A 14,986-nucleotide genomic window follows, 5' to 3' on the forward strand; every position below is an offset into this window, starting at 1 on the left:
ACCACCAGAATGTCACAGGAACCCAATATGGCACGGGATGGAGGTGACCTTGGGAGGATGGAGTCCAGTTTGCTCTCATCTAGCCTCTAACTCAGTGGGTCTCAACCGCTGGCCACTCTACCCTCTGGGGGATGTTTGGCAATGTGTGGAGACATTTTTGGTTGTCACAGTAGACATGCGTCACACACATCTGTCTCCCTTCTATTTTTACCTGTTAGCTCTATGTCTGCTCTCTGGAGAACCAAAGAAGGTATCTTTCCTCTAGGATACGTGAGACAACCGCTGATCAATGTCAGCTTGGCCTTGCCAACTTTGTTATCTCTAAAAGGAAAGAAGGGGAACTAATATTTATTGATCACCTACTATGTCCAGGGAAATAGATCTTTGATATCTTCTTTTATCATTGCCACAACCCTGGGAGGCAGATGCTGTTTTCTGTTGCTATCCACAGATAATGAAATTGAGTCTAGAAGTAATAAGATAATGTGCAGGAGGTCACGTCGCCAATAAATGGCAGATTCACGGACCTGAGCAAATAGCACCATAATCACCTGAATAAGGGCAGAACCATGAAAGGGAAGAGAAAAATGAAGCTGAACCCAAATCTCAGTGAGGTCAATTGGATAAAACTTCTGCAGTGTTTACTGAATTAAACGCTCATCCACGACTGTTTACTCTTAAAGATGCTGTGACATCTTCTTGGCAAGAGTACACCCACTACCCATCGTAACCATATGACAGTCATCACTGACGTGTAAAATGTTGAATGGGTTTCTAAAAATGATTTAATTATGCCCTGCCTTAAAAAACAACAGCAACAAAAAAAAAACATCTGCATCACCTGTCTCCAAAATAACATTTGGAGTGACAGAACCAGGTATTACAAAAGCAACAATAAAGAACAAATCCATGCAGAAAGTAATTTTCCTTCTGCCAACCATCAACCACACACAGTCATTGCTGTGGGCCCCATTCTCCCGGCAAAAGTCTTAGTGCCACCCACGGAAAGATTGTATTTACCTCAGAAACTCCCAGAAAGAAAATGCCTCATCAGTTCAGCTCCATGAGATCATCCGAGGAAGCTTGTGGGCTCTTGCCCCGTGCCACAGCCTAACCCGTCCCTTTCCCAGACTCTTGTCTCACTGGCTTTAGAACTCAAGAGCCCTTGGGAGCTGCTGTTCATGGTAAACTCTGCACCGAGGAGGACTTGCCCACACCTGTCCAGCAACCTCTCTGTGTGCACATTCCAGGGCCTCACAAACAGCCCCACCATCAGCGACCCTAAGGCGGCACCATCCAGGAAGGCCACTCATCTCATCCTCCAATCCCTCCCTGCATCCCATCCTTGTTGATGCCACGGCGGGGAAGGAGGGGGTGCAGGGGGGGGCACTTCCTCAGCCTCAGCTCCCCATCCACCTCTTCCACACAAAGTTGAACCTCTTCTGCCCAAGCCCTCTTCCATCCCTCTGCATCCCTGGACGCCAACTTTTTCCTTGCCCCTGCAGATGAGAAATACAAAATGTTCCCATGGACAAGTGACAGGAGGTAGAACGGAAGAGATGTGCCTCTCAGCGGAGGGGTGCTGGGATGTTGGGATGCTTGAAAGAGAAGAGGATGCCGGATGATTCAGATGGGCTCCTCCTCGAGCATCACCGTCCTCTATCCTTCCAGTGAAATCCAGGACCCAACTGGATTTCCTTCATTTCTTTTCCTCACCAGACTCCTGACCTCCTACATAAACTGGAAAAAATGACCAAAGAACAATCGTGAAATAGAACCAGGTTGCCTGTCCGAAGTGACAACAGGGCCCAAAGAAAAGCTATTTAGAGGGTGTATGTGGGAGACAAAATGATGACCTCCCCCCAAAGACAGCCACATCCTGATCCCCAAAACCTGGGACTATGTCCCCCTTACGTGGCAAAAGGGACTCTGCAGCTGTGATGAAGTTAAGGACCTTGAGATGGGGAGCTTATCCTGGATGATCTGGGCAGAGCCAACGTGATCCCAGGGTTCTTAGGAGAAGACAAGAAGAGTCCGTCAAAGAGAAGATGTGAGGTCACAGTCAGTAAGTGACTGGAAGATGCTGCCGGGCTGGCCTGAAGCATGGAGGAAAGGTCATGAACCAACAGGTGGCCTCCAGAAAGTGGAAACAGCAAGGAAACAAACTGTCCCCTAGAGCGTCTGGAAGGAAGGCTTGACTGTAACCCAGGAAGAACCATTTTGGACTTCTGAACTCCAGGACTTTCAGGTCACATATGTATGTCCTTTTGAGCTGCTACATTTGTGGTATTTTCTTACAGTGGCAACAAGAAACTAATATAGCCTCTGGAGGCATAGGTTACATTTTTTTTTTTTTTTTAGAGCAGTTATAAGTTCACAGCAAAATAGAGCAGAAAGTACAGAGAAGTCCTGTGCCCCACACTTGCACAAATTCCCAGTATGGGCACCCCACACCTCAGTAGCATATTTGTTGCAATAGATTGATACACCATTATCATCCGAAGTCTATGGTTTACATTAGAGATCAGGTTTAGCGCTGTACATCCTATGGGCTTGTATAAATACGTAAAGATAGGTACCCGCCATTCCAGTATCATTAGAGGGTAGTTTCACGGCCCTACAAATCCTGGGTACTCTGCCTATTCATCCCTACCTCCCCACAACCCTTGGCAACCACTGATCTCTTTACAGTCTCCATAGTCTTTTGCCTTTTCCAGAATGCCATACAGTTGAGATCACACAGTCCATAGCCTTTTCAGATTGGCTTCTTTCACTCAGTGATATGCTTTTAAGATTCCTCCATGTCTTTCCATGGCTTGGATAGCTCATTTCTTTTTAGCCCTGAATAATATTCCATTGTCTGGATGGCCCACATTTTGTTTGTCCTCATTCACCTACGGAAGGATATCTTGGTTGCTTTCAAGTTTCGGCAATTATGAATAATGAATAAAGCTACTATCAGCATGTGTGTGCAGGTTTTTGTGTAGACATAACTCTTCAGCTCATTTGGGTAAATACCAAGGAGTACAATTGCTGGATTGTATATTAAGCCTTATTTAATAATTGCCCCCCACGTAGGTGGCTGGCTTGAAACTCTCAATACTAACAAAGCTCCTTTAAATGTTAAGCATTTTTTTATCTGGATGTAGGGACATTAACTAGCTGATACAGTAGCAGGAAGTCACGCATCTGATTAACCCTCATTTACTCCTAAGAAGCAGGGCCTGGAGGGGATAGGCTATGGAGGAGAAGGTGGTGAGAAGTGGGCCCAAGACTTCAGGTAATGAGCTCCACAGGGAGGTCCTTGCCAGCCAGTCCCTTTATGACCCCAGACGACAGATACCCAAAGCCCTCCTACTGCGCTACAACGCATCTTATAAAGGCAAAAACTAGTCTAGCAGCACCAGCCTTGAAGACATGGGATAGAAGCATGAGGAGCAGACAAAAGCACCTTCCTCTCCCCATCTTTGCCTAGAACAGGAATGCATAATCAGGTTTTAGGGCACATGGCAGGAGCCTCACTGTTCCCCCAAAGCCCTTTTCTTGCCTCTTTATTGCCAAAATAAAAAGTAAAGCCCTTGGGGCGCCCGGGTGGCTCAGTTGGTTAAGCGACTGCCTTCGGCTCAGGTCATGGTCCCAGGGTCCTGGGATCGGGCCCCGCATCGGGCTCCCTGCTCGGCAGGAAGCCTGCTTCTCCCTTTCCCACTCCCCCTGCTTGTGTTCCCCCTCACGCTGTCTCTCTCTCTCTCTCTCCCTGTCAATTAAATAAATAAAATCTTTAAAAAAAAAAAAAAAAGTAAAGCCCAATCAATCAAATGCACTATGGGAAAGCTTGTGTGAAGCCCATCCTCCAAGCCAGGTGTTGCTAAGACCAAAGCGACCCAAATTTTTGCTAAATAATCAGGGCGCCTGGGTGGCTCAGTTGGTTAGGCGACTGCCTTCGGCTCAGGTCATGATCCTGGAGTCCCGGGATCGAGTCCCGCATCGGGCTCCCTGCTCGGCGGGGAGTCTGCTTCTCCCTCTGCCCCTCCCCCCCTCATGTGCTCTCTCTCATTCTCTCTCTCTCAAATAAATAAATAAAATCTTTAAAAAAAAAAAATAATCGGAGAAGCTCAAGGGAGCAAGCATTTCAATAACAATGACAATTTCTGCGAAAAGAGCCAAGAAGGAAATACTTTTTTTTAAAAAGAGGACCGAAAAAAAAAATAAAATAAAATAAAATAAAAAGAGGACCGAGCATCTCCCTTCTGTCTGGCTAGTTTGGGAGGCCTACTGCAGGGCCCAGAAACCTGAAGGTGGAACAGAGTGATTGTCAGACAAGCTGACATGTGAGAAGCTGTGTCTCTTCCTCACTTCCCATGACCAAGGTTGATCCTGCCCTGGCTCTCTTCTTGACACACTGCCCAGGGCGTCTCAGCCCCATAACTGACCCCAACGTCCATCCCTGCAGAGGGGCGAGTGAAGGAATGGATGACCTGAGTTAATTTTTAAAAAATGGATGTTGATCTTGTTCCTAGTTGACAAAAAATGGGAACAGCCCAAATGTTCATTAACAGGTGAATGGAGAAACAAAATATGCCACTCAATGGAGTACTTTTCAGCCATGAAAAGGAGTGGAGTGCTGGGTACATACTACAATTTAAGGGAGCCTCAAAAACATTAATTATGCAAAGTGGGAAAAGCCAGACACAAAAGGTCACATAGGATATGATTCCAATTAAAGAAGATGTGGTGTATACATACACAATGGAATATTACTCACCCATCAAAAAAAAAATGAAATCTTGCCATTTGCAATGACGTGGATGGAATTAGGGGGTATCATGCTGAGCGAAATAAGTCAATCAGAGAAAGACAATTATCATATGATCTCACTCATACGTGGAATTTAGGAAACAAAACAGAGGATCATAGGGGAAAGGAGAGAAAAATAAAACGAAATCAGAGAGGGAGACAAACCATAAGAGACTCTTACTATAGAGAACAAGCTGAGGATTGCTGGAGGGGAGGTGGGTGGGGGGATGGGGTAACCGGGGAATGGGCATTAAGGAGGGCACGCGATGTAATGAGCCCTGGGTGTTACATGCAACTGATGAATCACTGAACTCTACCTGACACTAATAATACACTATATGTTAATTAATTGAATTTCAATAAAATTTAAAAAATAAAAGATAAGAAAAATAAAAAATAAATAAAAGAGTATGATTCCATTTACACAAAATATCCAGAATGGGTCAATCCTAGACACAAAACAGATTAGTGATTGACAGGGGATGATGGGGGCCGGGAACGGGAGAGCAACTGCCTAACAGGTACAGGGCCCTCCTTGGGGGTGATGAAAATATCTGGACCTAGACAGAGGTCACTGTGAATGTACTAAATGCCACTGCATTGTACACTATAAAATGGTGAGTGTTATATGGATTTTATCTCAACTTAAAAAAATGAAAGTTGAGCTAGTTTTAACCGTTAGAACCCTCTCTTGCACAATTGACCCCCACCACGTGCTGAACCCTCCAGCCCCGCCCCCCCATCCCGTGGCCCAAGCACTTCTATCCGCAAAAATGCCAAAACACCAAGACCTCTCATGCCCTTTCTTCCAAGCATCCAAAACCCTTTACCACATATATACACACAAAAATGGGTGGGAAAACGCAGGACTTAGAATCAGGTCCAAATTCGCATCTTGGCTCTGCCACTTAATGGTTAGGTAGCCCCAAGCAAATAATTTAAGAGCTCTCTGCAGCTCAGTTTTGACCAAACCAAACATAGGGGCAATGCTTACTCTATAACAAGATCGTCTTAAAATGATATGGGGCAATGCATATACCACACTGACCTAGTTCCCGGCGGGAAGTTAAGGGTTAAGTTGGTATTGCTGGATTCTTCCCTGAGCCTGCACTCAGCATGCTCCCTACCTCAGCACCATCTTGCTCCCTCCCTCTCCCCCACGGTGGCCCCTTTCCAACACATTGGGTTCATTATTTGTGTCCATATCCCCCGGGGACTAGGATGAGGGCCCTGCTATGAGCATCTTTGTCTCCTGGCACCACAGGTCTGAGCGGTCCTGAGGCAGACCCTCAATATTGGTTGCCTAAATGAATTTTCTGTTATCCCTGCTAATGATGGGGAGCAATGGGGGTGGAGAAATCAAAAGAAGGCATAATCAGGAAGTGATTCAACACTCGTTTTTTTAGTCTACTACCTAAATTTTAAAGTGATTTTACCTTCCAAATTAAGTACTATACAGGCTCATGCTCAAAGGCCGTCACTCCTTTGACAAACACTGGATGAGTCATTGTTTAACGTAACGGAGTTTTTCTTAGGTGTGGAAAGAAGGTGGTATAGAATTTGCAGAGTGTCACGGAAGAGCTGTTGAATAGAGTCTACTGATAGAGTTGAAAGGGGTTTCAGGAGCCTGCCCAGTCCAAATGCTTCACTTAACAGGTGGGAAAACTGAGACCCGAAGGGATCCAGTGGATCTTCTCAAAGCCCCAGAGCAAGCTGGTGCCATCCAAAGCTATAACCGCATCAGCCCCACATCAAGTTCGTACCATCCTTCCCCCCTCCACTGACCCTGAGTCCTTTAAGAAATTCACTACAGGGTGCCTGGGTGGCTCAGTTGGTTAGGCGACTGCCTTCAGCTCAGGTCATGATCCTGGAGCCCCGGGATCGAGTCCTGCATCGGGCTCCCCGCTCAGCGGGGAGCCTGCTTCTCCCTCTGACCCTCCCCCCTCTCATGTACTCGCTCTCTCTCTCATTCTCGCTCTCCCAAATAAATAAATAAATAAATCTTTAAAAAAATTTAAAAAAAAAAAAGAAATTCACTACAGAGTGAAGACAAAGTTGAAGTTAGTGCCTCCCTTATCACCAGACAAAGCATCCCAGAGCCACAGCTGGGATGTATCAGCTTTAGCAATCATCAGATGTAACCTTGATCCCCTGGACATTCGCCACCATGGGGATATAACCTGCTTCAAGAAAACCCAGCACTAGGAAATATTTGGCAACTCATCAACAGGAGAAATGATCTTGTTAAACATTTTTCTCTGCAAGATTCATCAGACCTTACAAACCTAAATAAACCTTAAAAATCAAAACCCATAGCCCAGGACTGCCTTAGAGGTAGGGAAACAAGCAGTTCTGTAGCTCAAAAGACAACGCCCCCTTAGCAGCATGGCTCAAGCTGGCAGCTTCAAAACAAAGTCTACGTATATTATGTTCTCGGTGTAGGGATCTGAATGAAAGGCGCACCTTCCTCTCTTGCAGACCACATTTTAAAACAAGAACACTCCAAATGAAACACATTTATCCGTTTATCCTGGACTGGATGCTGAGAACAGAAGAAGGACAGCATTGGGAAAAAATGGTGAAATCCAACTGGCATCTGGGGCTGAGGGAACAGTGATGTACCAATGTTAATTTCTTGGCTTTGACAAATGTGCTGTGGTTATGTAACATGGTTAGGGGAAACTGGGTAAGAGTATGCAGAAATTCCCTGGGCTGTTTTTGAAACTTGTCTCAAAATCTAAAATACTTCCAAAGAGTTTATTAAGAATTGATAGTAACAGTTACCAGGGCCTGAAAGAAGATTGAGGGGGATCATGGCAGCTAAGGAACATGAACTGTGTGAGCAAAGTCTTGAGGCCAAGAGGGCCCACGGTTTGCTTTGTGGGGTCAGCAGTGACTGGGTGGGGTGATAGTTGGGGGGTGGGGGGGACTGCATGTCTCACAAGCTTCACATCAGGGAAACCTACAGCCTCCTCCCTGTGATTCAGAAAGGTTGAGTAAGTCACCCAAGGATACCCAGCAAGAAGTGACAGAGCTGGGATCTAAAACCCAGGCCAAGCTCTTAATCCCAAAGCTCCATTCCATCTCTTAGACATCTGAAATTCCTCAGAAACAACAACATTCACAATGTCACCTACTCAGTGCGTCCAACCAGAGAATGATTCCTTCTAAATGTAACTGTCAGTGTTGACCATGTTCATGATAGCAGTATTTACTGTGCTGATGTGTAAATCCTAGCCCATTTTGGAATATCGTGGAATGTAAGTTGTGGAACTTATAGGTAAATGTTGCCAATCAAAGGGCGCCTGGGTGGCTCAGTTGGTTAAGCGACTGCCTTCGGCTTGGGTCATGATCCTGGAGTCCCGGGATCGAGTCCCACGTCGGGCTCCCTGCTCAGCAGGGAGTCTGCTTCTCCCTCTGACCCTCCTCCCTCTCCTGCTCTCTGTCTCTCATTCTCTCTCTCTCAAATAAATAAATAAAATCTTAAAAAAAAAAAAATGTTGCCAATCAAACACAAGCTGCTGGATCCCGAATTCCCACTGGACTTAAAGTATAGGGATGGGAAGGATCTCAACCACAAAGACAAAAGGAGAGGGAGAGGAGGAGCAGGTAAGGACTGACAGACACCCCAAGGAGGCTGACCCCTGAGTCAGAGTAAGATGGGTCACCCCTAGAACCCAGATCAGCCCAGGGACGGAGGGGCCTGAAGCCATGGGAAACAGGCATGCAGATGGGGTGGCAATGAGGCCTGGTGGAAAGTGTAGCTAAGGAGCCATCGGACCCCAGACTCTTCCTGTACCTCAATGTGGCCAAGCAACTAGCCCACCCCATGTCCAGCTAGGGGCGGAGCACCACACTGAAAATAAGGGAACATGAAAGTGTGTGTGCCAAACGGGAGCGCCCAGCGTGCTCCCAGGTCCCAGCCCCGCTGCCGCCCGGGCCACCCCCTGGGCAGCTTCTCCCAGAGCACTGCCTCCCCAGATTCCCTGCACACGTGACTCCGGGCCAGGCTCTGCTTTTGGGGCAGCCGGCTGAAGACTTCACCTCCTGGCACCCTTTGGGGTACCTCAGCAGGGCCTGGGGTTCAAGAGCCCAGAGGAGAAGAGGGGCAGGGAGGCTCCTGGGAAGGGCAAAATCGTAGAGCCCCTGGCCAATGTGAATGTCTGGAGGAGAGATTTATAGACCTCCAGACGGGAGACGGGTGGCCAGCAAAGGGGGAAAATGGAGACCTTCACTAAATGCTGGAAAACACAATTGCACAAGAAAGGAAATTCATAAATAATACTTACAGTCTTCATGTAAGCGGACTGATTTGGGGCTTATTAAGTAATTTACTTATTTATTGTGAGAAAATATACATAAAAGTTGCCATGTTAAAGTCTAGCCAATTCAGAGGCATTCATTACATTTCACATGTTGCGGGACCATCATCATTATTTCTAAAACTTTCTCACAACCCCAAACAGAAACTCTGTAACCACTGAGCAATAACTCCCCATTCTTCCGGTCTCTCCCCCAAGCTCCTGGGAACCTCTACTCTACTCTCTGTCTCTACGAATGTGCCTATGTTAGATGTTTTGTATAAGTGGAATCATGCACTATTTGCCCCTTTGCGTCTGAATTATTTCACTTAGCATAATGCTTCTGAGGTTCATCCACATTGCAGCAGCTGTCACAGTTGCATTCAATAATGGCTCCATAATATTCCACTATTAAGCTGTAACTACTGAACTAATCTAAAAAAATATAATGTATCTACAGTGTAGGATGCAGCTGGAGATAAGAGAACCAGGTCCTCATCTCCCACACCTGCAAGTCACTGGCTACGTTTAAAGCTGAAAGAGTCAAGCTGTGGAGGAGTAAGCACGCAGTTGAGAAATGTAGAGGCACACAGACAAAGAAACAGCTAAAAGTGGGCCATTCATGCTCATCCCTGAGAAGTATGAATCAGGAGCGGGGAACCGGGAAAACTTGACTTTGTATTTTTTTTTTAAGATTTTATTTATTTATTTATTTATTTGAGAGAGAGAGAGAGAGTGAGTGAGAGAGAGCACGAGCGGGGAGGAGAGGGAGATGCAGGCTCCCTGCGAGCAGGGAGCCCGATGTGGGGCTCGATCCCAGGACCCCGGGATCACAACCTGAGCCGAAGGCAGACACTTAATAGACTGAGCCACCCAGGCGCCCCACAACTTGACTTTTTAAACTATACATGCACATATCTTTGGGGAGAATCTCAAAATAAATTGATAATATCATTTAAAGAGATTTAAATATATAAGTAAATATTATAAATAAACGTATAATACAATTTCCAAATGTTTTAATAATAGGAGACCCTGACTGCACAGTGAAAAGCCAGTAGGAGAAAAGTATCCTATGTACAAGAACTCCATTTCCAGAAATGCTTCTGCAGGATAATGAGACACCCCCCTGATGGCATGTTTTTGCCAAAGGCTCCCCTAAATCACACCCTCAACACCAGGAGGCTGAAAGGGACTGGAGGAGACATTTAAAATCAGCAGACAGTTGCAAGCTCTTTCTCATGTTGCCAGAGACTAAAATCCCCCATTTCCTTTCTGCAGTTCCCAAAACTAGCAAAACCCGAAACTTCTTTTCTCAAAGCATTGTGCAAAATGCCACGGGGATCCATACTTTATAATGCTATTAATTTCCCTCTGGTGTCAGAGGTACCAGCATAGAGTTAAAAAAAAAAAAAATCAGCTAACCATCTGGACCACAGCAGGCAAATCTTTTCATTTCTGCTTCAGGGCTCATTTTGAGACAATTTCCACTCTGGAAATACAAATGAATTTGTAAAGAGTTCCTTAAGGATCAGAATATTCCAGCATGATGAGTGCAGCTAAGCATTTCTTTTATGATAGGAAAGACAGTTTAAAGACTGGAAGAAAATCCAAGCCACAGAACAAAATTTCCCTCTTAATGAAAAGGGGAGAGGAAATCATTTCACTTAGACCATTTACGATGCAATGATTATCAGTATCCGTTATTCAGTGTGCATGCGTCTAAGGAAAGTGCACTGAATTCTACAGAAGACAGGAGCACAGAGTTCAAAATAATAGCATCCAACCCAAGCCATGCTGCAAGGAAGTAGGTTCATCCTTAAATGTTTGTTGAAGCAAACAGACGTGGATTCTAACCTCTAAGGCCACTGTGGAATTAAGAAGTAGGCACAGACTTAGGGCACCTGGGTGGCTCCATCGGTTAAGCATCTGCCTTCGGCTCAGGTCATGATCTCAGACCCCTGGGATCGAGTCCCACATCGGGCTCTCTGCTCAGCAGGGAGTCTGCTTCTCCCTCTGCCCCTCTCCTCCCCTCCCCTGCTCGTGCTCTGTCTCTATGTCTCTCTCTCTCTCAAATAAATAAATAAAATCTTAAAAAAAAAAAAAAAGCAATAGGCACAAACTTGCAACCCATAAAGTCAAGGCAATAATGACTCCAAAAGTGCACAAGCCAAGGAATGTCTCCAACTTCTGTCCCCAAATCAAATATGAAATTAATTTTTAAAAGTCAATCAATAAGTACTTCATCAGTGACTATTACAGGCACAACATTATGCTGGATCCTAGGGGGCTGGGAGGGAGGAAGCTGATCTGGGTCCTGCCTTTGAGAAGCAGGCTGTGTACCGTAATAAGAGAGACTATGGAAGACGCCCGAAATAAGTGGAGAAGGTATCTGAAACAATACATGAAGGAAGCCTCCCGTCATCCCAAGAAAGGAGAATGGCAACACTGTTAAAAAAGTAAAACATCAGGGGCACCTGGGTGGCTCAGTAGGTTAAGAGTCTGACTCTTGATTTTGGCTCAGGTCATGATCTCAGGGTCGTGAGATCAAGCCCCACGTTGGGCTCCATGCTCGGTGCGGAATCTGCTTAAGATTCTCTCTCCCTCTGCCCCTTCCCCCGCTCCCAGGTGCATGTGTACATGCTCTTTCTCTCTCTAAATAAATAAACTAATTAAATCTTTAAAAAAAAAAAAAAAGTAATACATCAAAGGAAACGTGGTGAAGGGCTCTTGACAGTTGGATCTGGTTTGGAAAAGAAAACAAGGGTAGGACCGTCTAACAGTCTGGGAGGTAAGCGTGCCAAAGCTTATGTTGTGGGGACTGCAGGGGGATCAACCCAGCTGGAAGAGAGGGTGTGTGTTGGGGTCCCCTGGGACAGTTGGGTACGATTCAGAAGCCAGGCAGAATGGCTTAGACTCAAGATATGGGTGGGTTGTTTCCAACTCTGGCTGCACACTAGAATCACCTGGAGTTTTTCAACTACAGAAGCCAAGGCCCCTCCATGATCCACTGGAACAGACTCGCCTAGATTAGAAACCAACAGGTGGAGACCTGACCGGAATGGAGGCACAGGGACTGGGAAGAAGGGAGAAATCTGCAGAATGAGGTTGGCCATGTCCACTCAATACTGAGCCACCCAGTAGAAACCCATGATGGGTAGCCACAGGTATTCTGCATTGAGCCAGCTTGCAAATTTGGCAGGTCAATTATTACTCATGACTCAAGCATGAATCAAATTCGTATGGAGGCTATATCTTTACCTAGTTTTCTTTTATCAAAAAGCTCTCATAATAGACCAGCCTCACATAATTTTGTAGACCTAACTCTAAACAACTCAAAATTATAATAATTTATATTTAGCCTCAATTACAGTTATTAATTGATGCAGACCTGCTTCAATGACCTGACTCTTGTTAGCTACACCTACTCAGTGAAAATGATGGGCAAGGTCTTGGCCTACAAGTTTGCATTCAGTCACCAAACTAGGAAAGGACATATGAGCCATGAGCTTGAGTGGTGCCTGGGAGGTGCCGTCAGTTAAGCGTCCGACTCTTGATTTTGGCTCATGATCTCAGGTCATGGGATCAAGCCCCGTGTCAGGCTCCACACTCAACAGGGAATATGCTTGAGATTCTCCCTCTCCCTCTGCCCCTCCTCCCACTCTCGTGTGTGTGCTCTCTCTCAAGTAAATAAATAAATCTTTAAAAAAGAAAATACCTGTTAAAAAAAAAAAAAAAACCCTATGACCTGGTAGTTCCTCTCTCAGATAGCTATCCCAAGAAAAATGAAAAATACTTCCACACAAAGAATTATACAAGAATGGGGCGCCTGGGTGGCTCAGTCGTTAAGCGTCTGCCTTCGGCTCAGGTCATGATCCTGGACTCCCGGGATCGAGCCCCGCATCGGGCTCCCTGCTCGGCGGGAAGCCTGCTTCTCCCTCTCCCACTCCCCCTGCTTGTGTTCCCTCTCTCGCTATCTCTCTCTCTGTCAAATAAATAAAATCTTTAAATAAAAAAAAAAAAAATAAAAGAATTATACAAGAATGTTCACAGTAGCTTTATTCATAGCCCAAACCTGGAAAGAACCCAGATGTCCATCAATACAAGAATGGATAAACACACTGTACTATACTTATGAACCTCAGAATCATTACATTGAAAGAAGCCTGACAACCCTAAATACACACACACACACACACACACACATACATATTCTTGTGCTTAAATGCAATCATTTAATGCAATCATAATGCAAAGATCTAATGCAATCATAATGCAAAGATTTAACTAATGCAATCATTTAAGCACAAGAATATGCAAATCCATATGGTGATAGAAATCATAAAGTAGTTGCCTAGGAAGAGAGGAAGAACCAACTTAGGTAATAGAAGTTCTTCCTAGAGTGACACAATATTCTCTATCTCATTTTGGGTGGTGGTCATACAGGTGTATACAATTGTCAAAACCCACTGGGCTGACACTGTAAGATCTGGGCATGCTATTATATGCAAATGATATCCCTTTTTAAAAAACTCTTAGGGGGCACCTGGGTGGCTCAGTCAGGTGGGCGTCCGACGTGATTTCAGCTCAGGTTGTGATCTCAGGGTTGTGAGATTGAACCCTGCATCAGGCTCTGTGCTGGGGTAGTGTCTACTTGAGATTCTCTCTCTCCCTCTGCCCCTCTCCCCACTCACACTCTCTAAATAAATAAATACATATATAAATTTTGGGTGTTTTTTTTTTTTTTAATGAGCCACATTTGTGCTGTGAATAATATACTGGGTATCCAGGTTCTAGGGTCCACCCTAAAATGGTCCCTCTGGGGATAGGCCTGGGTGATCCCACACAGTCACCAAGGACCTGACACAGCCTACGCCCAGAGCCAACAGTCAGGCCATTATTAAACACGAAGGGCCAGCAGTATTAGACAAATACATTAATCATACCCAAAAGGACCTCCTAGCATCTGTTCTCAGTGACCACAGGGCTCCACTGGTGAGGCCCTAGATTGCAGGACAAAGCAAAAATCATCACCCAAGGCACATCTGGGCTTCCAATTTACTGACCAACAACCCAATTCCAACGTGCCCTGCCAAAACAGAGGGAAAAGCTGAAAAAATCCTCAAGCTCAGTCCTGCTCTAAACCTAAGTTCTTGTTCCCATTCCAAGTGCAACTCAATTCAACAAACATTTATTAAGCAGTTATGGTGTAAGGTGCCCCCCTGTGCTGGATGCTCCTACTGGCAATGATCTCAGCTACACCTAGAATAAGACCGTGGTGCTCCAAAGTCAAATCATAGTTAGACTATGATTGGTTTGAGAGCACCATTCCTCTTCCACAGACCCATTATTCTGAATAATGGAGAGGTGTGAGTATACTAATTATTTGGGTCCTTTCAAGGCGGATTCAGACTAGCTAGATAAGGGAGGACTCCCAGAATCCTTCAGCCTGCCAGAATCATTAACGCCATGGACTCTGAAAGTGGGAAAGGCATCCTTCTTAGACCTCTTCACCAGCTGGCCACCAAGAGAGCGAGAACGTGATGCTGCCCAAAGCAAACCTCTCCATGGCACCCAGCCACCAATCCATCAGCACCCTCTCAACTTCGGCCTGTTGATGGACAATCGCACCAGTTGGTCAAGCCTCCCCCACCCCAACACCACCACTCACTCACGCTGATCCAATCTGTCCCAGATCTGGCTGCTAAGGAAGCAGCTCCTGCCAACATTCAGAGGAGAGAAGAGTAAGCTGTCTGGCTCCATTGAGAAAAACTCAAAGATCTAGTTGAGGATTTTCTCCCACTGCACAATTCTCCCTCAACAGTGGCAAGAAACCACCAAAGTACTGGCTTTGTGCCTCTCCTCCTAGCTCAGAGAAAATTAGCAGGGAG

General features: G+C 45.6%; 1 protein-coding gene across 4 annotated transcripts in view; it reads right to left on the reverse strand.

The window, feature by feature from the left end:
• Window positions 1-14,986, reverse strand: part of SLC39A11 (solute carrier family 39 member 11) — a 325,403-nt gene that overhangs the window by 278,731 nt on the left and 31,686 nt on the right. The window lies entirely within an intron of this gene.

This window comes from Neomonachus schauinslandi, chromosome 15, assembly GCF_002201575.2.
Source record: "Neomonachus schauinslandi chromosome 15, ASM220157v2, whole genome shotgun sequence".
Classification (NCBI taxonomy): domain Eukaryota; kingdom Metazoa; phylum Chordata; class Mammalia; order Carnivora; family Phocidae; genus Neomonachus; species Neomonachus schauinslandi.